This window comes from Lissotriton vulgaris, chromosome 9, assembly GCF_964263255.1.
Source record: "Lissotriton vulgaris chromosome 9, aLisVul1.2, whole genome shotgun sequence".
Taxonomy (NCBI): Eukaryota; Metazoa; Chordata; class Amphibia; order Caudata; family Salamandridae; genus Lissotriton; species Lissotriton vulgaris.
The window spans coordinates 619,944,824-619,969,402 of NC_141697.1; the positions used below are offsets into that span (position 1 = coordinate 619,944,824).

A 24,579-nucleotide genomic window follows, 5' to 3' on the forward strand; every position below is an offset into this window, starting at 1 on the left:
TGAAGACTGGGGTAAGGATTGAGGACCACAACTCTGGGTTATTCCTGAATATTGCATTTGGTATACCGTTTGGCCCGGCCGCTCCCTGAGCCTTTAGTTTAATTATAAGTCTGCTTAGCTCTTTCGTGTTTGTCAGGGAGCTTTGCTCATTGATGAAAGAGTTCAATTGAGATGTAATATCTTCTGCTGCAACGTGAATGGATTTGGTCGTGGTGTGTCCCCTGAAGGACTTGTTCGGGCCCATCGTGAATTTATTAAACAGGGTTTTTACGTGGGCTGTCCAAATTTCCGCACTGATTCCTGCCTCTTGCTGAAGTATTGGACCGGCTGTTAATGTGTTGATAATCCCCCAAAAATCGCTGCTGTTGGGTTTTTTGCTGGTAGATAATAATTGCTGCCAGATAGATTCTTGATACCCTGATTTTGCTTTTTCCAAGTTCCTTCTGTACGTGCTCCTTAGTGTTTGCAACTTTGTTTTTTCTTGTTTCGGGCCCTTTTCTCCCACTCGGGATAAGCGTCGCATTTCTCTCGCGATCTCTCTTTTGTGCATTTTGAGATCTAGATTTAACCATGGCTCCCTTCTGGTGACTTTTGTTGAACTCCGTAACGTGGAAACCGGGAAAGTTTGGAGCAAGAACTCGGCCAGTCGCTCCCAATGGATTACTTGAGCCTGTTCTTGTACAGGGCTGTTGTATGTTATGCTGTTATGGGACATTGTCATGACAGTATGTTTTCCATTTCTGTTGTCAGCGTCATAACGCATCACCATAGAATGTTAGGAATGTATTTAAGTGACGTCACCTGTTCTGGTTGGCAGATGACAGCTGACTACTTTCACGCTAGTTGTTTGTCCCGCTACTGCGGGCCCTTGTTGTTATAATAAATTCTACTACATTCAACACCATCAGTTATCCTGTTGTGTTATACGTTACAATTGGCGACGAGGGTCTTTCCACAACAAGGGCCAGCGGAGGTAATTAAAGGATCGGCCGATGATTGATGATCGTGTTTCGATCCGTGGAAAATTGCGGGGAATAAACGGATGACAAAGCGACACGGAGTGAGTACTATGCGTAAAAGATGAGCGCAGAATAGAAGAATTTATAGAGTAAAAAGAAGCGGCAGCGCGTAAATTGAAGCTTCAAAGACTCTGATGCCTTAATATACGCAAAGAAGGAAAGTGCAGCGTTTAAAGTGGCATGAGAAAAAAATTGCCGGGCTGCGACGCTGTGTTAAGCTTCTCAAAAGAAGGGAGTGCAGAGTTAATGTAACAAAAGGAATCCTGCCTGGTAGCGACGCAGCGCGAAACCTGACTAGAAAGGAGTTGGCGCGCTTCGGTGACAGCGCTCAGCTGAGGCGTCAGTCAGTTACCTCAGCTGAGTCGCGTGAAGCATGCCGGGAGCGCGCTGATTGGAGAAAGCGGAGCGCGTCATCGAAATAAACAGCGCGCAGCCATCTTTAATTTGGTTCTGTGAGAAGATCGTACGAGTGCAAAGCAGTGAATGCACTTGAAGGAAATCACGCGCGCAAGAGTAAAAACATCGAGGAGTGAAAGTGTGAAAGTAATAACTCAAGTAAGCTTTTAAGTTAAATCGGAAGGAAAGAATTGTAGTAAAATAAATTCTTCTGAGGAAAAAAAAAAAATCGGCAGAAAAAGGAAACAATAAGATAGAACATGGCAGAATGCAATAATATATGTGCTCCTCCTCGTTTCTTGGATGAGCCCGGTAAACCCACCATGAAGTGGAAAAAGTGGGCGAGGGCTTTCGAAAATTATATCGTTTCAATAGATGGAAAAGCTTTCGATGCAGAAAGAAAATGTTCTTTGTTGTTTGGGCTATTAGGTAAAGCAGGACAGGACATCTTTGACAGCTTGCCCGAATATGAAAGTCCACCTGGAACATTTATTCCTATGAATGAGTATCAGGAAGCATTGAAAAGATTGGAGAGGCAATTTGATGAGGAGAACAACATCATGGTTGCCAGGCATAAGTTTGCTCAAAGGAGACAGCAAGAAGGAGAGTCTGTAGAAGACTATGTTGCATGTTCAAGAGTTTTAGCAGTAGAACGCGAGTATGAGGAAATGACAGATGTATACATCAGGGATCAGATTGTGTTTTACTGTTATACTAAGAAGGTGCAGGAAAGACTATTGGCATGCAAAAGACCAACCTTGCAGGAGGTCATAGATATTGCTAGAGGTATTGAGAGATCTCTAACTTCCACTAAAGAACTGTCTTCAACAGGAAATAATACTAATGTGTTTTATTTGCAGGAGAAAAAGAAGGGTGATGGTAAGACATATGAAAGAAATGTGAATGAAAGAAAGGTGGGAGGTAAGCAGTTATGCTGTTTTAGATGTGGATCAAGTGATCACCTAGCAGATTTTAAAAATTGCCCTGCGGCAGGGAAGAAATGTATTAAATGCAAGAGGTATGGTCATTATTCAACCCTATGTAAGACCAAAAGAAATAGTAGTACCACGAGTATAAATACAGTAGGGAATTTTGATGAGGAAATGTGTGCGAATATTGTTTTGTACATAGAAATGGAAGATGGGAAGATAAAAGGTCCTATTAGTGATGTCAAGATTGGGGAGGTTGAACTGAAATTTACTGCTGATTCAGGTGCCCCAATAACGACTATATCTGATACTCTTTTCGAGGAAAAGTGGAAAGATGTGCAATTAAGAGAGTCTGATATGAACCTGAAGGCATTTGGAGAGAAGGACATAAATATGTTGGGGTATTTTGTTGACACGGTGACCTTTAAGGGGAGAGTGATCGAGACAAAGGTCTATGTAGCTGAGAAGGGAAGAATACTAGTAGGATGGAGAGATTTAGCCCAGCTGGGGGTGGTTTTAGTGCCGGGGGCAAAAGACCCAGTGATATTAAGGGAAGAGTGGATGAATAGTATTTGTGCGGAGAGAGAAGACAATGATTTGAATACTGTTTTCCAAAAACATGAAGATGTGTTCAAAAATGTAATTGGATGCATAAAGGGGTTCAGTCATGACATCAAGTTAAAAGGGAGTGCAATTCCATGTAAGCACAAGGTAAGATCAGTGCCCTTATCTGTAAAAAGTGAGTTAAGGGAAGCGCTTGAAAAATTAAAGAAAGAAGGTGTGATTGAAGAAGCAGAGGAATCTGAATGGGTTTCTGCTATAGTGGTATCAAAGAAGAAAAAGACAGGGGACATTAGGTTGTGTGTCGACCTGAGGTCACTCAAAAACATTATAGTAAACTGTCATCCTTTGCCAAAGATTCAGGATATTCTTCAGTCAACGTCAGGGTCAAAATATTTTTCGCTCATAGATTTAAGGGCCGCTTATCATCAGGTGTGCCTGTCTGAAAGGTCCAAACCATTAACAACCTTCATCACGCCATTTGGAGCATTCAGGTATGTGAGACTTCCTTTTGGCTTAGCGTCATCTTCAGGAGTTTTCCAGAAACTCATGGATGTCTTGTTTGGAAAAATGAAAGGGGTGGAAGCCTTTCAAGACGACATTCAAAAACTGAAAGTGAGCACGTGCAATTGATTGGAGCAGTTCTGGGGGTCTTGAAAGACAAAGGCATGACAGTTGCAAGAGACAAATGCAAATTCATGACAAAAGAGGTGGAATATTTAGGGCACGTTCTAACTGCTGAAGGTATTTTACCCAAGGACGATTTAGTTTGTGCAATAAGGGAGGCCCCTGAACCTAGAAATAAGGAAACACTCAAGTCATTCCTTGGCCTCAGTGAATATTATGCGAAGTTTATTCAAAAATATGCAGAAATGGTGGGTCCACTCAGGAAACTACTGAAGAAGAGTGTGAAATATGAGTGGAATGACGAACAAGTTGAGGCATTCAGATCAGTCAAGGAGGAAATAGCCAGAGCGCCAGCACTGAAACCCTACGATCCACAACTTGACAACATAGTGACTGTTGATGCAAGCAATGAAGGAATAGGTGCTGTGTTCTGCCAAAGGAAAGGAAACGAAGAGAACACAATAGCTTTTATTTCGAGGCAGCTGAATGACACAGAGATGCATTACAGCACTATTGAACGGGAGACTTTAGCTTGTGTATGGGCTGTGCACAAACTGAAAGACTATCTGTGGGGTAAGAGTTTCAAACTTGTGACCGACCATAAACGGCTTGTGTATATGATGGACGACAAGGGTCGGGGCAATGGCAACGCAAGTTCCAGGCTGATCAGACTGATGTCAAAGCTTCAGGAATTTAACTTCAAAATAGAACACATAAAAGGAGGTAAGAATAGTAGGGCGGATTGTTTATCCAGATTGCCAGTGAGAGAGAAAAAAGATGAGGAAATGGATGACAACGAATGCATAGTTGCGCATATTGACGCAACAGTAATGTGTGAAGGATCAATAGGTGAAAAAGAATGGGAAGAAAGTACGAAGGAAGATACCGTTTTGGGCAAGGTGAAAGAGTATGTACGAACCAAATGGCCACATGTGAGGAACATACCAAAGGAACTAAAGAATTATCAACAAGTGAGTGATGAATTAACTCTTGAGAATGGATTCTTGAAAAGGGGTGAGGTCTTTGTGCCGCCATTGGGACTCAGAAAGAAAATAATTCAGATGGCTCACAGAGGGCATCCTGGCACCACGGCCACAAGGAACGTTCTAAGAATGCACTATTGGTGGCCGGGTGTGGACAGTGAAGTCAGGAATCTTGTTGACAAATGTGAACAATGCTTGAGATCTGACAAACATTGGAGAATGGAGAAAAATGAATTGCAGATGGTGCAAATCCCTGATGGACCCTGTGCTAAAATAGCAATAGACTTTGCTGGACCCTTCAATATTTTGCCAGATGAGTGCAAACATTTGATAGTTTTGACGGACTACTACAAAGTGTGTTACAAATTCGTGGAAATGGTCACGACGGAAGTGGTAATAAAATTTTTAGAAAAAACTTTTGAGAGAGAAGGGCAACCAAAGGTTATGGTGTCTGATAATGGATCACAACTGGTATCACGAGCAATGGTAGAATTTCTAAGAAAACGTGGAATAAAACAGGAGAAAACTCCCCTTTACAGTCCCAAGAGCAATGGTCAAGTAGAGAGGATAAACAGGTTCTTCAAAGAAGGAATCCAAATGGCTGTGGCAAATGAAATGGATGTCAAAGAATTTATTAAGACAAAGATCAATGCGTACAATAATACGCCGAAGGAAGCTACGGGGTTTATTCCGTTTTTCTTGATGAGAGGAAGAGTATGCAACAATGCCATGACACCGAAAATAGGTGGATGGGAAAAAACAGATGTTGAAACGAAACAAGTGTGTGAAAAGGAACTCAATGTGAGGGAGAACATAATGTGTAAACAAATGCAGAACAAGACATATTCTGACAAGGTGAACAGAGCTAAGGATAAGATCATTGCACCTGGTGATTGGGTGCTAGTGAAAAAGCCTGGTTTGGTGAGCAAGGGAGAGTCTAAGCTCAGCAAACCAATGAGAGTAAGTAAAGCGTCAGGAGGAGCTGTGTTTGTCGAAGGAGAAGGATGGCGTAGTAAAGATGATATAGTAAAACTGAAACCAGGTCAAGAACAAATCATAATGAGAAAAGCAGAAGAGGGAGAAGGAAGGGAGAAGGAAGTCTAGATGATAGTGTCCTAGAATGGGATGATGTGTCTAGTGGCCCCGAGATGTTACATTCCAATGCCGGTCGAGGACCGTCTTTGGGTTCTGATGGAAACTCTGCCAGACATTCTTCCAGTTTTGAGGGCACTGCTTTAGTTCAGGAAGATTCCATGATAGACAATGAAGCAGAGAGGAATGAAAATACTGTAACTGGTATGAGTGACGTTGGTAACCGTCTTAATGGGGGGCAGCCTTCAAGAACGGGCAGAGTTATAAAATTGCCTACCAGATTTAAGGACTATGTTATGGAATAAATTCAGGTTATGTTTTCATGGAGGAAGGGAGATGTTGTATGTTATGCTGTTATGGGACATTGTCATGACAGTATGTTTTCCATTTCTGTTGTCAGCGCTACTGCGGGCCCTTGTTGTTATAATAAATTCTACTACATTCAACACCATCAGTTATCCTGTTGTGTTATACGTTACAAGGGCCTTGGAATTCTTTGAAGGCCTTTACTTTCTCCCCAATGGATTGTGGGGCCACTCCTCACCATTTTACTTTACGCAAATTGAACGTTTCTGGCAGCTGCATGATGGTATCATACTTTTGACCGATTTTTATTTTGTTCTTCAGGTTCAAATTCAACGGAAGGTGGTCACTTTCAACTCGTGGAATAATTCTAAAGTTGTTTATCTGTGGAAACAGATTAGTGCTGGTTATTATAAAGTCTATTGTCGAGGCGACCTTTCCACTCAAGTATGTTGCCGCAGGGGGCGAATCCCCCGGGGCTTTACTGTTCATGATTGTCATGTCGAGTGCTGCTAGTTTGCAAACAAGGTCAGACGCACCCTGTAAAGATTTACTGTTTCTTCCCCTTTTAGTCGCTAGAAGATTGCTATTAAAGTCGCCTGCGATCACCATATGGGAATTCATGTGGCTTTTCTGCAATGTGTTTAATAATTTTATTAGAGTTATGTATTTTCTGTTCGGCATCTTTCTCTCTGGGTGGATGTAAACGTTGATTAGGAGGAGCTGTGTAGTTGGTTCCTTTCACTCATTCATTCATCCATTCATCTAGCCAGACACTCTTACACTCACTCATTTAACCACCCTTTCACCTACACATCCATCCATCCTTTCACTCACTCACCTGCTCTTGCACATTACTCATCAGCCTATATCAGCTGAGTTGTAGACAGAAGAGGCACATTAAGGGCTGCACCCCCACTGTAGCTGCTACAATGGGGGTGTTCTCGGCACCCTTCTCCAACCCTATCCTTCCATCTCCAAATCTATCCATCAAACTCATCCATTCCTCCTTCCATTCATTCTTCCCTCCCTCCATCTATCCTTTCACTCATACATCCACGCTTTAACCCCATCATCCTCCTTTTCACTCAGATATCCATCCACAGTTGCACTCATCTTCCATCCATCCTTTCACTCATCCATCCATTCATCATTTCACCCCATCCATCCTCCTTTCAACTCCTATATCCAGCCTCCCTTTCAGCCATCCCACCAATCTGTCCTTTTGCTCATCCATCCACCCTTTCAACCCCCTCCATCTACCCTTTCACTCATCAGCCTTTTCACTCCACTATCCACCCATCAATCTATCCTTCCATCCGCTTATCCATCCAGCAACCTTTCCACTGAGCCACCCACTTATCCATCCATCCACTCACCTATCCACCTATCCTCCACCCACCCACCTATCCACTTATCCTCCATCCACCCACTTATCGATCCATCCACTCAACTATCCACCTATCCTCCATCCACCTACCTATCCACCTATCCATCCATCTTCTCTTTCTTTCAGCCATCAATCCACCATTTCATTCAGCCATCCATCCTTTCACTCATCCAGCCTCGTTAACCCCATCCATTCATTTACCCTTGCGTTAATCCTTCTATCCTTTCACTCACCCATTCTTACATCAATCATCAATCCTTGCATCTATCCATCCACCCTTTAACTCACTCACCCACCCTTTCACATTATTTAGCCTTTGTCTGTGAACCTGCAGATGAAAGACGCCTATCAAGAACCTTGAAGCTGCAGTAGCGGCTACAACTGTGTGTTTACGGTGCACCCTGGAGAAGGCACAAAGTGAGACGAAGTGCACGTACAGAAATAGGTGTAGGCCTGAGGCCTGCATGAAAACCCCATGGCGAAACTAAGGAGATGCAATGTACGTGTAAGATATGAGATGCCAAGAGAAGGGGGTCAGGGCTGTCAGAGATGGCGGCGGAGGGCGGTTAGCAGGTATAGGCACCGGGTAAAACATAAGGTGTATAGGAAATACAAAGGGGAGGGGGGGCACGAGCTTCATGAGAAGGAAAAACAAGGTGCTTTACTGTAGTTCCTGGAGGGGAGGATGTAGAGGAATCTTGGGGCCGTAAGAGGCCCAAGGGTGAAGCATAGAATTAAAGGCAGGGATCACAAGTCAGAGTGGGGGCCAAGAGGCAGAACAGGCAGTCTCTTAAATGCCAGTGCTACGGGTGTTCTGGAGCTGCAGAAGCTTGATGTTTGTCTCATGCACAAAGTAAATGAAAGGACCAGGAGGGGGCCCACAAGCCACACGTGAGCCTGATACTGCTGTGGATGTACATGCTGGGGTCGGAGGTAGCTGCAACTTTGACCTTCGCTCCATCATGTTCTTCTGCTCTGAGGAAAGTGAAAGTGCAACCCCTAGCTTTTGTATTCGTCCTTTCAGTGCTAATAAACTGCTCCGAGCTACCTATTAACTGGATGTGAACAAAAGAGTTCAACAGCTGTGTATCGGATTACTGTAGGACTTTCTACTTGTCCTTCGGAACAAACAGAAATTAAAACCTCTTGCCCTTGTAGAAAATCTAGATGTCTTGGTCGTCGGGAGATATGAATTCCCACCCCTGAATAGAGTGCAAGGCTAAGAGCAGAATCTCATCAGAGGAGGCACGGGAAGCATATAACAATGAGTCTGTAGGTGCAACATTGTAAATGGAAGCACAAGTGGGGTTGAGGGCACCTGTTAGTTCAGTTTTGTGGCCTCAGCACAGCAGAAGGAAAGTGTACTGGAAGAGGTAGACTTAATGGGACTTTGACTGAAAGGGAAATGCTCGAGTTCAGTAATTTCAAAGAATGCCTAGTCCATTACTGGGACAAATGCAGATTGGTGTGGCAAGAAATGGGTTTCACAGCAGGGTTTGGAATCACACAATGCCCAAGCCAGGAAGGTAGGCTGAGACTCTGTCCACAGACAGCATGAGGGCAATGTGTTCAGAAATCTCATAAGTGAAGCAGATAAAGGAACATTGGCAAGGACATTTTCAATTATGCTTGCTGAAGGATTTGGTAATATTCATACTTGGCATATTACCTGATAAGAAAAGAGGAAACGCAGACCATTTCTCCACCGGCGATAGCCCAGTAAGAAGAGTGGGTGGAACCTATTGACTTGCTAGAGGGCTGAATTATTTAGTCAGAAACACGGTAAATATGGGAAGGCAAAAAGAAGGGAGTATATATAAAACTTTATTGTTTAGTTAATTAAAACCATAACAAAACGAAGGGACTTAAACAGTGTCAGAATTGCAAGCCCAACTAAATGTTGTTCCTCTTTAGTGCCGTCCCAATGTCTTCATTCGAGGACTTATGCAAAATGTTAGCGAACATGCAAATTGAACTGTCAGTGGTGCGTTTAGAAACCTCTGCTTTAGCAAGTTAGGTATCTCAGTTGCAAGGAGAATTTGGCACTAGGGTCCTTTCTGCTCCCACCGCTTGTGCCATGCCACCACCCAGTCTTGCAACTACCCAACCTATGCTTCTGGATACTGTGCCTATGCCCTTCCCTTTAGCCCTGCCCCAGCCCCAGTGATTCACACGGGACCCCCACCCATGTGCAAACATTCCAAACTCAGATCCATTTACATGTCATGGTCTGATTTGCACGCTTACCAAATGTCCAGTCTCAAATAGCCTTACTTATTTCATACTTAGGAGGAGATGCTGCAATGTGGGCAATTCCTGTGGTGAAATTCGGTGACACTTTATTGTATAACTGGAGAGATTGCAAAACAAAATCTTTGATCGCAGGACCATTACGGTCTCTGCAGATCATGGAATTAAAGCAAAGAAATAAGGACTTAGTATTTTTTTTTTTCACAACCAATTTTATTGAGCAAATGAGCATCAAGAATGTGGTATCTCCACACACCAAGATCACCACAACAATATCAATGTAGCAATTACATAGGCAATAAAGGATGGAGTAGACTCGACATAAGCTCAGTATAAAAACTCCCCAGCAACCTGCCCTAACCCACAACTCCGCCCTCCCCGCTCCAGACACACCCCCCCCCCCCAACCATCCCCTACCACACGTGTATAGAAAGCAACAGAAAAGGAAATGTAAAAGGAATAAGCGGGTGTAATGCCACCAGGGCTTTGCCGTTTCAGGCCAAAAGTGTCACTGTGATCAAATGTCCTCTTCCTGCTCCGCCGGGGGGTCCAAGGACAGGCCACGGTAGTCGGCCCAACGCTTCCAGATCTTGTAGTGTTTGCGCGGGCAACCCCTCGCCTCAAATATCGGCCTCTCCAGACCCATAAAATAATCCAGCCCAGCCTTCCATGCAGACAGGGGGGGGGCCCTCACTGACTTCCATGCCCGGGCCAGGTCCCGCTTAGCCACCACCAGCCCTAAGAGCAACAGGTGATGCTTATATATGTTGCCCCCAACCCCTTCCATAATATGCAGTAAGCCCAGCCGGTGGGTACAAGGAAGATCCCAACCCAGGACCTCGGCCAGGCAACTCCACACACCCCTCCAGAACCCAGTCAGTCGGCCACACGACCACACCGTGTGCATCAGGGAGCCAGGCACCACCCCACAACGCAGGCACTCCGGGGATGCAATTAAACCAGCCTTCCACAAACGTTCACACGTATAATAAGCGCGGTGCAAGTATTTTAATTGAATCAGCCGGAGCCGGACAGCAATGGCGGTTCCGCGTGGGGATTCCAGCGCCTCCCTCCAATCGTCCTCATCGAGGGGGCCCACGTCCACCTCCCACGCCTCCCGAAGGGAGTGTAGGGTGGAGGAGCAATGAATAACAAGTGTCTGATAGATCTTAGAGACCTTCCTGTCCCCCAGGTCCCCCATAAACACTTTGGCCTCAACTGGGCTAAACTCCGGCAGGGAGTCGAGGCCGGCGATGCTCGGGGTGAGGGCATGCCGCAGCTGGAGGTAGCGGAAGAACTGGGACTGAGGCATCTGGAACTCTGTGCGGAGCTCCTAGAAGGATTTGAGGGTGGTGCCGGACATGACCTGGCCCAGTTGTGTAACCCCAATGGCCTCCCAGCCGTCAAACCCGGTCAGGGCCGCCAGTTCCGGTAGCAGGCCGTTATGCCAGAGCGGCGTCTCAGCTGTCAATTTGCCCCACCATCCCATGCGGCGTAGGGACTGCCGCCACACCGCAAAAACCACTCTAGTGACCGATGGCAACCCACGACGTAGGCGAGCCGAATAAAGGATGGTGTGGAGCGTGTGATCCCCCATGAGCAATCATTCCAGGGCATAAGCCGGATCACCCCTGTCGCTATACCACCAGTCATTGAGGACAAGCAGTTGGGAAGCCTGGTAGTAGGAGAGGAGGTCCGAGGTGGCCAAGCCACCACAGTACGTGGACAGAAAGCACGTCCTCAAGGCCACCCTGGCCGCACCGCCATCCCACAGGAAGCGGCCCAGCACAGAATTAACCTGACGGAACCACTCCAGGCCAATGGGGTGCGGGAAATTCTGGAGTTGGTATAGGAGCCTCGGAAGCGCCACCATCTTGAAGATGGCCGATCTCCCGAAGATAGTGAGTGGCATTCTGGACCAAGTCTTAACATCGGCCTGGACCCGTTCCCACACCGGCAAGACTCCACGCGCCCATGCCACGGCCCGCGATTCCGAAAGGAAAACGCCTAGATATTTCAGGCCATCAGTCGCCACTCGCAACTCTGCGGCCCAGGGGTCGCCAACCACTCCGCCACCCAGCACCCACAGGGTCGATTTGTTCAGGTTATGATGAAGACCCGAGACCTCGCCAAACGCCCGCATGATCTCCAGAACTCAGGGACCCGATTGCCGTAAATCCGTGAGGAACAGGAGGACGTCATCCGCATACAATGCAATCCTATCCACCAAGCCCTCATTCCAGGTGAAGCCACGCAGCTGGGCATCCATCCGTATCCGCGGCGCCAGGGGTTCCATAGCAAGGGCAAAGAGGTACGGGGACAACGGGCAACCTTGCCGAGTACCGCGACCTATATGGAAGCGCCCAGAGGTAGCAGCGGCCACACGGACCGAGGCCGTAACGTTAGTGTAGAGGAGACGTATGTATGACAAGAAAACCGGCCCTAGGTTGAGGCAGGCCAACAGGGTGAACAGATACGCCCAGCTCACCGAATCAAAGGCTCGGTCCATGTCCGCCAGAAGGAGTGCCGCCTGCTCATCTCTAGCACCCATGGCATCCACCGCTGCCTGCGCCCGTCGAATATTATGCCGGGTGGCCCTGTGAGGCATGAATCCAGCCTGGTCGGGGTGGACCAGGTCAGCTATGTGAGGCAAGAGGCGGTTCGCTAAGGCCTTGACCAGAATCTTGGCCTCGATATTGAGAAGGGAAATCGGTCTGTAAGAGTCGTGTCTATCCGGCGCCCTACCCGGCTTCAAGAAGACCACGATTTCGGCATGACGCCAGTCTGGCGGTAGCTCTCCCTGAGCCCGTGCCGCCTCCAGGGCGTGGCGATAGTGAGGTCCCAGCTGGACGTGAAACTTTTTATAGAATTCGCTTGGGTAGCCACTCGGGCCGGGCGCCTTACCAGTGTTTAACTGACCAAGGGCTTCCCCGAGTTCCTCAGCCGTAAGCGGGGCTTCCAGGGCGGTTCTGGTTTCATCAGGGACGGCCTGCGGTAGCAGGTCATCAAGGTACGCAGATATCTCGTCCGTCTCCAAGTGATCACGAGGAGCGTATTGCGCCTCGTAGTAACAAGCAAAACTAGCCGCTAGCAAATCCGGATCGGTCATGACCGAGCCGTCGTCCGCCGCAAGACCCGGTAACACCAGGGGCTGGAAGGTCGCCTGACAAAGCCTATGGAGCATAGTACAAGACTTGTCGCCCCACTGATACACCCTGCTGCGCGTGGCGAGCCACGCCTGCCGGGCTTCCTCGTAGAGGACGGAGGCGTACGTCTGTTGGGCCTGCAGGAGCTGCCTCACAACACCTTCGTCGCCCCCGAGCTGACCACACTGCTCCAGCTCCTCCACGCGGGCCGCGGCGGTCACAATGGCCTCCCGATGTTTTCGCCGAGCTGCCACATACCTATATCAATGCCCCGGAGCGTGGGCTTCAGCGCCTCCCACACCACCATTGCGTCCACATCCCCCACCAAGTTTTCGCGCCAGAAATGATCAATCGCCTCGCGCAGGTGACGCACGTACTCAGGCCGCTGCAGCTGCCAAGACGACATCCGCCAACGAAATGGCTGTCGCTTGGAGGGGAGGGTCATGGTAGCTAGGACAGGGGAATGATCGGAGAGGCCTCTGGGGAGTATCGCGGCATCTCTGACTCGACTCAGACAGGCACCCGGTACAAACAGATAATCTAGTCTCGAGAAGGACCCATGTACCGCCGACACATAAGTGAATTCACGCACAGCAGGATGAAAGTGTCGCCACACATCAACCCAGCCTAGGCCACTCACAGTCGCACACAGTTTGGTGGGAGCAGCAGCAGGGGGGGGATCCAACACAACAGGCACCCGCCTCAGGCGATCCAGGCCCACATCCATAACCTCGTTCCAATCGCCCCCCACCATGGTCAGTGCCTCCGGAATCTCATCCCACAGCGCAAAGAGCCGCTCAGACAAGGCCCACTGCAGGGGGGGGGGCGTACACACTACCAAAAACTACATGTTCGGTACCCAACAGGCCCTTGATGAAAATATACCGGCCCTGGGGATCAATCCATTGTTTCTCATGTACATAAGCCACCCTGCGGTGTACCAAGATTGCCACCCCCCGCGAGCCCCTCGTGAAGCCCGCGTGATATACTTGTTGAAAGCCAAACCTCTGAAGGCTAAGGGCCTTGGAGCCCAGCATGTGGGTCTCTTGAAGCAGGAGCACATCCACCATCTCTCTCTTCCCCCAACGCAGCACAGCCCCACGCTTGATTTTATCCAGGATACCCCTCACATTCCACGTCACAACACGCAGGGTCTTTTGAGGAGACATAGTCACAGTATCAGCCATTATCAACACAGGATCCAGTACCCGGCCCTCCGTCCCACCCTGGCGCACCCGACAAAGCAACAAAATCAAAAGCCACATACACGTGCGGTCCCACCCTCCCAGCCCGAACACACAGCAACCCCTCCCAGATCCAGACCCCCCCAAACATCAGCAACAAAAGAACTACCCCACTCACCCCGCACCCCCCACCCCAATACCTCAGAGAACATTGAAGTATCTGTTGCGGCATGGAGAGACCCGGGTCCAGAACAGAGAACCCAGGGCCCGCCATACCAATGGATCCCAACATCCCAACCAAGACACACTCACCACCCCCCCCAACAACACTCACAACCGTGAGGGTCTGAGGCCCACAAAAGGTGCCCCCCGAGTCCCACTGCGTCCCCATGAAAAGTAACAGGAGTCCTCATATGAGAACTGACTGGCATACGGAAGTCATAACAGAACAGTCTCACCAGTCAATGCGGGGCAAATCAGTACTCCGCAAATAAGATCCAGTCCCAGCAATGTTCAGCTGCCGGTATCGGAGTGCTCCGAGTCCCTGGCACCACCCGTCTGCGATGCACTGGCGGAGGCCGACCTCTTCTTAGAGCGAGACCTCCGATGGCGGCCCTTCCTGTTCGGGCGATCTGTCCGCTCCGGCGACGATCCCTGGGACCTGCCTGGGTCCAGCCCCGGCTGGGCATGCGGTCTGAGTCGCACTGCTTCGTCGGTCCAGCGGAATACCTCCTCGGGTGAATCAAAGAAATGCGTCCGCGACTGGTACACCACTCGCAGGCGGGCCGGATACAGGAGAGAGTATTGGAGCTTCAGGCCCCTCAGCTTGGCCTTAGCGGCCACAAAGGATTGTCTCTGCTGCTGCACCATCTTCGTGTAGTCAGGAAAGATCATGATGGTATGATTCTCGAAGGTGAGCGAGCCTTTGTTTCTCGCCTCCCGCAGGATAACATCGCGGTCATGATAGTTCAGCAGCCGGGCGATGACTGGCCTAGGGCGCTCACCCTCCGGTGGCCGCTGGGTCAGGGCCCTGTGAGCTCTCTCAATAACAAAGCACGCGGACAGTGTCCCTTCGGGGAGCCAGCTCTCCAGCCACTGGGTCAAGAACCGCTCCATGTCGTCCTTCTCGCACCGCTCCGGAAAGCCTATGAAGCGGAGGTTGTTCCTCCGCGCGCGCCCTTCGGCGTCCTCCACCCGGGCCGCCAGTGTCTTCTGGACACCCTCCACCTCCGCCAACCTCTTCTTCAGGGCGCCAATGTCCGCTTCGGTCACTGTGATGCGGGATTCAGCCCCGGCGATCCTCTCCACCGCGTTGCGGAGGTCTTGGCGTAGCAGCGTAACATCCACTCCTACCGGCCCAATTTTGGCATCAAGCGTGTCCCGAGATTGGGTGATGGCCTGCATTATCCGGTCCGGGGCCACCGCCGCCACCGGCCGCCTCAGAGCCACCACTAGGCCCTGTGAACTTATCGATAGGGCCATGTTTAGGCGGGCCACCTCCTCTATCCCTGGTCATGGCGCACACTGGGCAGGGCGGGGACCACTCCCGACAAGGCTCAGGAACCCTTGGATACTGCCACAAATGCTGGATGGGACGTCGGTATCGGAGTCTCAAAGGAGGAAGGGGGCAGACCGGCACAGGCCCGAGGTCGCGAAAATCGAGGTCCTGGCTTCACCAAGGCGGGACAGGCCTCCTCCACGCTCGTCGCCACGAGCGTCTGTCCAAGGCGCAGGAAGGAGTTGCGTTGCTGTGGTCTGCAGGCAGCTGTAGTTGTAGAGCCGAGCCAAGAGTGGAGCAGCGGATGCCACCACCACCCGCGAGTCCGCCACCGCCACCGGGCGACCCGAAACTCGGGGACCCCGGTCTCCAGCCGGTTACGAGGCCTCACGGTGCTGTCGCCTCTTTCTGGTCACGAAGGGGAAAATTGTTCGCCCAAGGCGCAGGAACGAGTGGCGTTGTCGTGGTCCACAGGCGACCGTAGCAGTAGAGCTGAGCCAAGAGCGGCGCAGAGGATGCCACCTCCACCTGCCAGTCCGCGACTGCCACCAGGCGTCTCGAAACTCGAGGACCCCGGTCTCCGGCTGGTCACCAGGCCGCACGTCGCCGTCGCCTCCCACCGATCACAGGAAGGGGAGAAATGCAGAATCGATACACCGGAGCAGACAGGAGACTTCACCAGATCAGTGCCAGCCACTGGGTATCAACAGCGGGCTCGGGCCAGGATAAATGAACGGATTAAGTCCGGGCCGGCGGGAGCTCTACAAGGCTGCGACCGCCATCTTCGCCCGCCAAGCCACGCCCCTCAAGGACTTAGTATTTTACTTGATTCATTTTAATCATCTTATCTCTGAAACTGACCGGCCAGAGGAAAAGGAGACACCCTGTATTACCAAGGTTCAAGAGACAAATTAAAATACTCAGTGGCCCAGAGTGACCTCCCAGTGCAAGACTTGTGAAGATTTATTAGAACTTACTCTTAGATTAGACCATCAAGGTACTGATCGAAAAGGTGACGGGAGAAGACTTGACTTGTGTATCTCTGTTTGGCCCAAAGAAAACCAAGTAACAGTACCCTGGAATCCAGTAAACCTGTGGATATAGGAGGAATGTGGAAATAGCTTATCCAAGAGGAAAAAGATTTTAATTGAAAAAGCGGCCAGTGTTTATACCATAGAAAGAAGTGGCACTTAATTAGGGAATGTCCCACACATCCAAACACACCAGGAAATACTCCCAAACCAAACTCTCAACAAGAATTTAGGAAACTTAATTTGCTCTGGTGACATGCAGTAGAGTCTCTTGAGCTCGGTCAAAGTACCTCCTGACCAATCTATAGCTAGGACCTTACAGACATTGTGCACTTCACTTGCACAGATAACTGTAGGCAACATTGTTGAGCAAGTATACCTTTTTGTAGGACCTGGGGACACAGCTAACTTTATAGATGCAACCTATTGTTCCAAATTGAAACTTCCTATCCACAAAAAAGAAAAACCAGGAACAGTAAGAGCATTGGAGTAAGTGTGGGCATGCCCTTGACCACTGCTCACAACCCATGAATACATTGGACCAAAAGAAATGTAACTTTTGATTCTGAATGGTTTACTCAAGAATGTCTCTTTGCAGTAATGGAAAAAAAATCCATAAGCAGATCAAAGTCAGTTAATAGCCACAGCAGCAGAGCAAGTCATTAAGTTACCTCATGAATGCAAATCTTTCCTTGAAGCATTCAGTGCTAAGACCTAGACTCAATTTTGCACATATGACTGTTAAATAGACCTTGTCCCCGGAACAAACATACCATGCAATTGAATTCAATTGAATTTACACTCTGACAAACTGGAATACCCACATTTACGAGAATACCTGGATAAATATATAAAAATTGGATTTATTTGGCCATCCAAGACACCTGCTGCATCACCCTTATTCTTTGTCCTCAAAGGTAATGGGGAATTAAGAACAGACACGGATTACAGGGCATTGAACAATATGATCAAAACCAGATATCTCCTACCACTCATCCCAGTCCTGCTGGATTAGGTACGAACAGCTACCATCTATTCCAAACTTGATCTACTTGGTGCAAACCATTTGGTACACATCAGGCCTGGTGAGGAGTAAAAAATGGCCTTTTGCACCAAATATGGGTTATCGGAGTTGTGAGTTATGCCAGGTGGATTATGGTATTGCTCCTGCAGCATTTCAGATTTGTTTCAATGACGTTATGCACAAATATTTAGATAGATTATAGTTTACATAGATATCCAGATTTACTCCAACACCTTGAAAGAGCATGTGGGACATGTCAAAACCATTCTAGCCACATTAAGACAGCATAGTTTGCATTGCAAACTAACAAAGTGCAAAGTTCAGACTATCAAGGTAGAGTTCATGGACTTTATCCTTAACCTTAGGGGGTCACAATGGCTGATCACAAGAGCCAGGCCATCATGGAATGGCCTAAACCCCAGACTATCAAGGACATCAACGGTTTTTCGGTTTTGAAAATTTCTGCAGACAACTCATTGAGCAATTTTCTGCAAAATCCACTCCTTTGAATAGATTACTTCAAAAATGGGTGCGTTTTCGGTGTACACAGGACACAGACTAGGTCTTTCACCAGTAAAAAAAAAAAGCCTTTATTTGCGCTTGTATCCTGAAACATCAGGATACCTCACAGCCCTTTATAAGTCAAGGCAGATGCTTCTGGTGATGCCATAGGAGCAATTATTTTCCAAAGAGACACGAATACTTGTCAGTTATACCCCATGGCTTATGCATCTGAAAAACGGCTTGCAGTGGAACAAAATTATACAGTCGCAGAAAAGGAGTTGCTAGCGATATGCCTGGCATTCAAGGAGTGGTGGCACTCTATTCTGGGATCCAGATCCCAATTACGGTTTTATAGACCATTAGAATTTGCTATTTTCATACTGTGGTTGTGCCCTAACCCCCAGACAAGTAGGTTGAAGCATTTTTTATGGAATTTGATATCAGCATCAAATTCCACCCCGTAAGCTCAAATAACAAACCAGACGCCGTGTCTCTGCAAGATACTGTCACAACTATCCTACAGACCCACTTCTTATAGTCCCACAGCAAGAGGTTATAAGCACAACAATATCCATTAACCTTCTTTGACAGGCTCAAAAAAGCAATGCCAGTGCAAAGGATGGTCAAGGGGTAAACCAGAAACAAAATTATCTTCTCTCTCAGGGTACTAATCTTTATGTTCCCACAAAAAAACATACAACACTAAGTTAGCCATTTGTTTCATGATCAACCATTAGCTTGGCATTCAGGCTGTACCAGAACCTTACAACTAAAAAGCAGAAATCTTGGTGGCCAAGCTGGAAACAAGATACAAGTCAGTATATTCATGGGTGTGAGGTTTGTAATAGAGCCAAATCTGACCAGTCCAAGAAATTAGGTTATTTTCAACCACTGCCCACTCCCTGCCAAGTTTGGGAGAACATTTCTCTTGATTTAATTACAGCTCTACCTAACAATCATGGCAAGGACTCTTTCTTGGTGGTAATGGACAGACTTTCCAAGATGACTCATTTCATTGCCTGTTCAGGCATCCCAACAGATGCAGAAATGGCCAATATTTTGTTCAACCAAGTAATACGCCTTCATGGTTTGCCAAAAACAATCACTTCAGATCAAGGTACACAGTTCACTTCTAGATTCTGAAAGGCATGGTGTCCGGCTCTGCAAATTAAAAGTCATCTTTCCACCAGTTTCCACCCTGAGACCGATGGGCAAACCGAAAGGGTGAACCAAGACTTAAAGCAATATTTATGCTGGTACTTCTCTCTCGCCCCAGGATCTTGGGTGGATTTGTTAGGGGAAGACAAACTAGCGTACTTGACCTGCATCACTCTTCTACACAATGTCCCCCTTCTTTGCAAATTGTTTTCATCCATATTTCCTGCCTGTACTGAAACCACATCTAAATGATCATATGCCTACTCTCTCGTAATGCCGACATCTAATCGCTAAACTGGGATTGGAGTTGTAGCAAAATGTGCTAAAAGCCAAGGCACGCTATAAATGCTTTGCAGACCGGAAGTGGCAACCAGGCCTTTGCAGACCGGAAGTGGCAACCAGGCCCTACTTACTGACAAGGAGACCATGTTCTTCTTTCTACCAGAAACCTTCGGTTCAAACACCATACCAAATTTCACCCCCATTAAATAGGCCCAATTGAAATCAGTACTGTCATTAACCCATTATCTTTCAGACTGTTGCTACTACGTTCTATGAAAATGTACCCAGTATTCCATACGTCCAAACTAAAACCAGCACCTCCCCCGACACACGCGCATCCAATGCCTCTTGTGGAGCAGGAACATGTCTAATATGAAGAGCAAGCAATTAAAGGAGTCAGATGTCAAAAGGGCAAATTATGGGACATCATCTGATGGAAAGGCTATGGTCCAAAGTAAGACACCAGGGTACCTGTTGAGGTCATTCATGCCCCCCTGTCATTGTGTTTTCATACAACGCACACTGCACCTCTCAAGTAACCTCAAGGGATGGGCTGGAGGTGTACTGTCATAGTTTCTCAAGTTCTCTCTCGGGCAGGAGCCAAGGACACCACCTAGTGCCTAAGGTTCACTATAAAGACACTAGTCGCACCAATCCTATGGCATTTGCTAAGAACAGTACCTGGAGCTCAAGATGCTACCCAGAAACACTAATCTCTTTGAAAGTTACCACCATCTGATACCTCTGGGGACAGATGCTGTTCAGAGACACTACTCTCCCACCAGGAGTTGCTGGTATATGATTACTGTGTGGTGATTTCCAAAAACAGAAAGAGGTCTACCCAGTGATACACACTACTTACAACACACCTTGTCAGCCAAAAAATACTTGGAGGAAACACTGGCCATTACTAGATTAGTTGACTTACGGGAAACCCAAACTACCCACTCTCACTTTAAGCATGTAGTAAACAAGGCCTTTGCCTGTAGGGGCCACGCATGGATAATATTGAGCAGCTACAAACTACTTGGGCCACAGGCATATTTTAAATTAGGGTACTCAAGGAAGATCAAAGCGCAATTTTTAAAATATGGGTTAGGAATCCTGACAGTCATACTGCACCTTCGAACGAGGGATACGAACCCAGAGACAGGCTGTGATTGCCTGCTTCGATCCTAAGGACCCACAGCTAAATGGGAAGTTAGTAAAGTTCCTGTCATTAGCATCATCTAAGCAAGGACCAGCGGTACACTGAGCAAGTTCAAAATCTATACAAGGCTTTAGCCTTCTTAACTGTAACCTGTGTATAGATATTGGATTGTCCCCAGTACAATGTGAATAAGGGCCTCTCTTATACCGGAAATCTTCCAGTTTTTAGAAATGTATTTCTACTTTCTTTTAACAAATAAGACTTTTTACCAATGTGCATTTTTGTAATGGTTTCAATGACTATTATTCATCTATTTATACAAAGCTATGATTTTTATTTAACCGATTATGTATAATCTTCCGTTTGCAGCATGTCATGGCAGGTTTCTTGCTTCAAGGTTATAGATTGGCAGAATGAGCACTTTCCCACTATACTGCTATTTACATGCATGGTAGAAGCAAGATCTCTCTATACCAAACATGGTGATATACCGCAAGACCTTCCAGATCCCACAAGACTTTCCAAATCCGAGCCACCATCTTGCATGGACCTTGTCTATAAATGCCTTCCACGTCCTGATGCAAGCGTTTGCAGTTAGTGCGTTTCCTATGCAGCACCCACCCAAGGATCTCCGTGCTTGCTGAAGTTGCGAGTCTCCTGAAGGAGCTTGTGATTTAGGAACGCACCATTGCATAAAAGTGAATTTTGAGAAAGGTCTTTCAACATATCTTTGAAGTATGCAGCACTGGGCGATTTAAAGCTCTGAAATTGTAGATGCCTTCTGGTAAAAGATAAGACACTCTATACTCTCCATCTGTACTAACCTCGCGAAGTTTTCTTAGTCCATTCCTTCTTACACAGGTAAGGCCTATTGTAACTTAGTAAACCTTATTAAAGACTGTAGATATTGTGAACCCTAATACCTTTCTATTTCTCAGTGGTTGGTGCAAATCTCAACACCTTACTAATGTTCGGTGATTATTGTGAATCCAAGTAGAGACCTATTCCGTTAATCAAGGATCGCATCTTGTTCCAGGTCTCAGTACCTTCCCTAGAACCCTTCCTCTCATTTGGCCACTCCGATCATCTGCTGTATTCTACTGCAGAGTCGGTGCTGAAAGAAGGTGGGCATTTGAGGGTACTGAGCCCGAGGAACCTGGGGCCGGTCATAAAGCCAACAAAAATTAATTCAGCAAGAAATGAGAGGAGAGATGGCAAAATGTTTGGAAAAGAAAATCTTAAGGTCTAGCAGTTTCTTAGTATATTGATATTCTGTGTCTAAGGGGTTCGGGGGGAGGTGTCCTACAACTACATCCAAGCAGTGTGAAACTCAAGCGATAGGCTGGGGTGGCACCCTTGTTAATGACCTGTAGTCTGACCAACAAGACCAAAAGAGCTGGAGCCCAACCTGGCAAAAAATCACATAATCGGAAAACTCCTTCTCGGACAGCTTTCTAGGCCAGGGCAACAAGGTGCTGGGACAATGCACACAGACAAGGTCAGGTGGGGCAGGGAGTGCTCACCAGGCTGAGTTTCCACTCAGCCCACCTGCACTGTATGAAATGCTTCTTGATGCAGCCCTCTTCCAGTCTGTGGTGAGGAGTAGAGAATACTCTATACTTTTGCATGCATCTCTGGACTCCTTGGGGTGGCTGGTGGCACCCACACAGGCAGTCAACAGCAGCAGCCGGGAAAGCATGCAGAGCTTCAGCCAAATAAATCAGATTTGTTTCTAATCTTCAGGGAAATGGGTATCACTCAGATCAACACTTCTGGTAACATCATAGTAGGGTTCACAAAGATCTCTGTTGAATGTGGTGCTTTACAAGCAGGTGGGGAGTTCTACTTTATATTTTCAGTCATTCACATCTGGATAGCATCTTATTAACAATAAGAGTAAGTGCAACCTTTCCAGGTTAGAACAAGGTTTTCCTCATTCGGGGATTGAGATACCTGGTATCTTGTTAATAGTGCATTAGCACAACCTCCAGAGAGGTTTTTAAGACAAAGGAAGGAGAGCAGAATAAAAAACTCTAAAAATGCTTTTCTTTGTCTCTCTTGTGAGCAGCTATCCTTCATCTTGTAAAACCTTTTCGGGTAAAACCTAAATATTGCTCACAACGAAGGATGTGCGAAATACGTGTAATTTCCTTTAGTGTTATTATCCAAAATTTCTGCAAAATTACACAAAAACGTGTAATTACGCAAAATGTAAAACCATTGTATAGTGCTATTTCTTAGTGTACCACACATTCTTACATCAATTTTTGATGGAAGGATGCACTCCACGCTAAATAAATGCAAAAAAAAAAAACACCATGAGCAGCAGCTGCTTGTGTTCTGTTAGTGTATTCGCTGTAAAAATTTCCCAGAAAAGGCACAGAATTATGCAAAATGGTGTAATTTTGGGAATTTTTGCACAGCAAGGGCATTTCATGTGTGACGATTTAGTATGCTCTAAAAGTGTAAAATAGTCCCTCATGCATTGAAATGGGAGTACTCAATGGGAGTTGGAATGATACACGAAACAGCCAATAGCAAGAGATGAGAGAGAACTACTCCATATATTTTAAACCACGTTAGCAATAGGTTTTGTTGAGAGCTACTCTGTCATGTTAGACCTAAAAAAGGATCAAATTGTAACTGTGCTGTGCTCCTTACACTGGATCAAAGATAGAAAGGTCAGTTTAAGGTTTCAACTATTTTGCATAAGGCCATTCACCAGAAGATGCCCAACTTTCTTTAGCCCAAATGTTCCCTGTACCTCAGAGATCCTTGAGACTAAATCTGTCTTCTCATCTCCAAGTTTCTAACATTAGAAATGTGCACATTAGGGATACAACCTTTCATTTGGCTGCAGCAGAACTTCGGAATTCCAGTACCTTCCACTTAAGAAAGGAAAATAACCCAAGTAAGTTTCGAAAGGTGCTCAAGACATGGCTTTTTCCTTCGTTTTTCATTTCAGTCAATGTTCTAAGTTATCTTTCCCTTTTTAGTGCTAAGAAACTTCAATGGCTGTTAACTTCACAAATAAAATAACATTTTAAAAACCTCCGTGGCTGTGTCCACGGAATACCTGATCCTGGGGGATCTATGCATTGTGATGTACAATTGATCACCCCAGAGATTTCCAGCTGCCACAAGTACAACAAGGAATTGTCAAGCACAGAGACAGGCAGTAAAAAAAGGTCATGGCTTCCAGTAACTGATTAGCAGGTAGCCTATGAATTATTTTGGTCTGCCTAAAATAAGGGCAGCGGGCCAATCAGCTCCTATCTTGCAAGGTTTCAGTAACAACCTGGAAGGCACAGCTTTGTATTTTTGCCCACAAGTGGTGCCAAGCAGTAGTTCTGAACACACTAACACGGTGCCTCAAAATGAAATCAACATTTACTTTCTGAACTAAAACACAGGCTATTAAACTCCAGAATGTATGTTTTCTCATTTAATCCAGAAAGGAAGCCAACATGGACAATTGCACCCCCTTTCTGGTCTGCATGTGACCGCGAGCCACATGTAAAGCCACTTGATGCCAACCACCAATTAATAACCCCTGGCTGGCCAGAAGTCAGACAAAGCAGAAAGTTTGATTAACAACTAGTAAAGATAATAAAGATCCCCTCTGAAAAACAGACCAATCTGGGAAAAGCAGTCTACGGATTATTGCAAGAGTATCACTCCACGCACCATTCCTCAAGGACACCCACGCTAGGATTCACATGTGTTGCCTAGTAAAACAGAATATTCCTGTCCACACCTCATGGTCTCCCCAGCATCTCAAGACTTTAAGCAAATTGAGGCCACCAGAAGAAAGACTAATGAATGGAGGGGCACCAAAAATCGAGAATATATCAGAAAGGGACCGTGTCCTGATCAGAGATTACCCAACAATAGGTCAAAATGTTTCTCCAGATCACTTACTGATTGTCACAATAGTGTTCAACATGATTACGCTGGCAGTCCAGGATTATTTCATTACCATCAAGAGTAGGTGAGATGTATAGGTTGAAGAAGTATTGTCCTCATCCCAGGGACTGCTTGGGTTGAAGGAA

General features: G+C 46.9%; 1 protein-coding gene across 2 annotated transcripts in view; it reads right to left on the bottom strand.

The window, feature by feature from the left end:
- CCNP (cyclin P) overlaps window positions 1-24,579 on the bottom strand; it is a 255,077-nt gene that overhangs the window by 84,930 nt on the left and 145,568 nt on the right. The gene's annotated exons all lie outside the window — the stretch shown is intronic.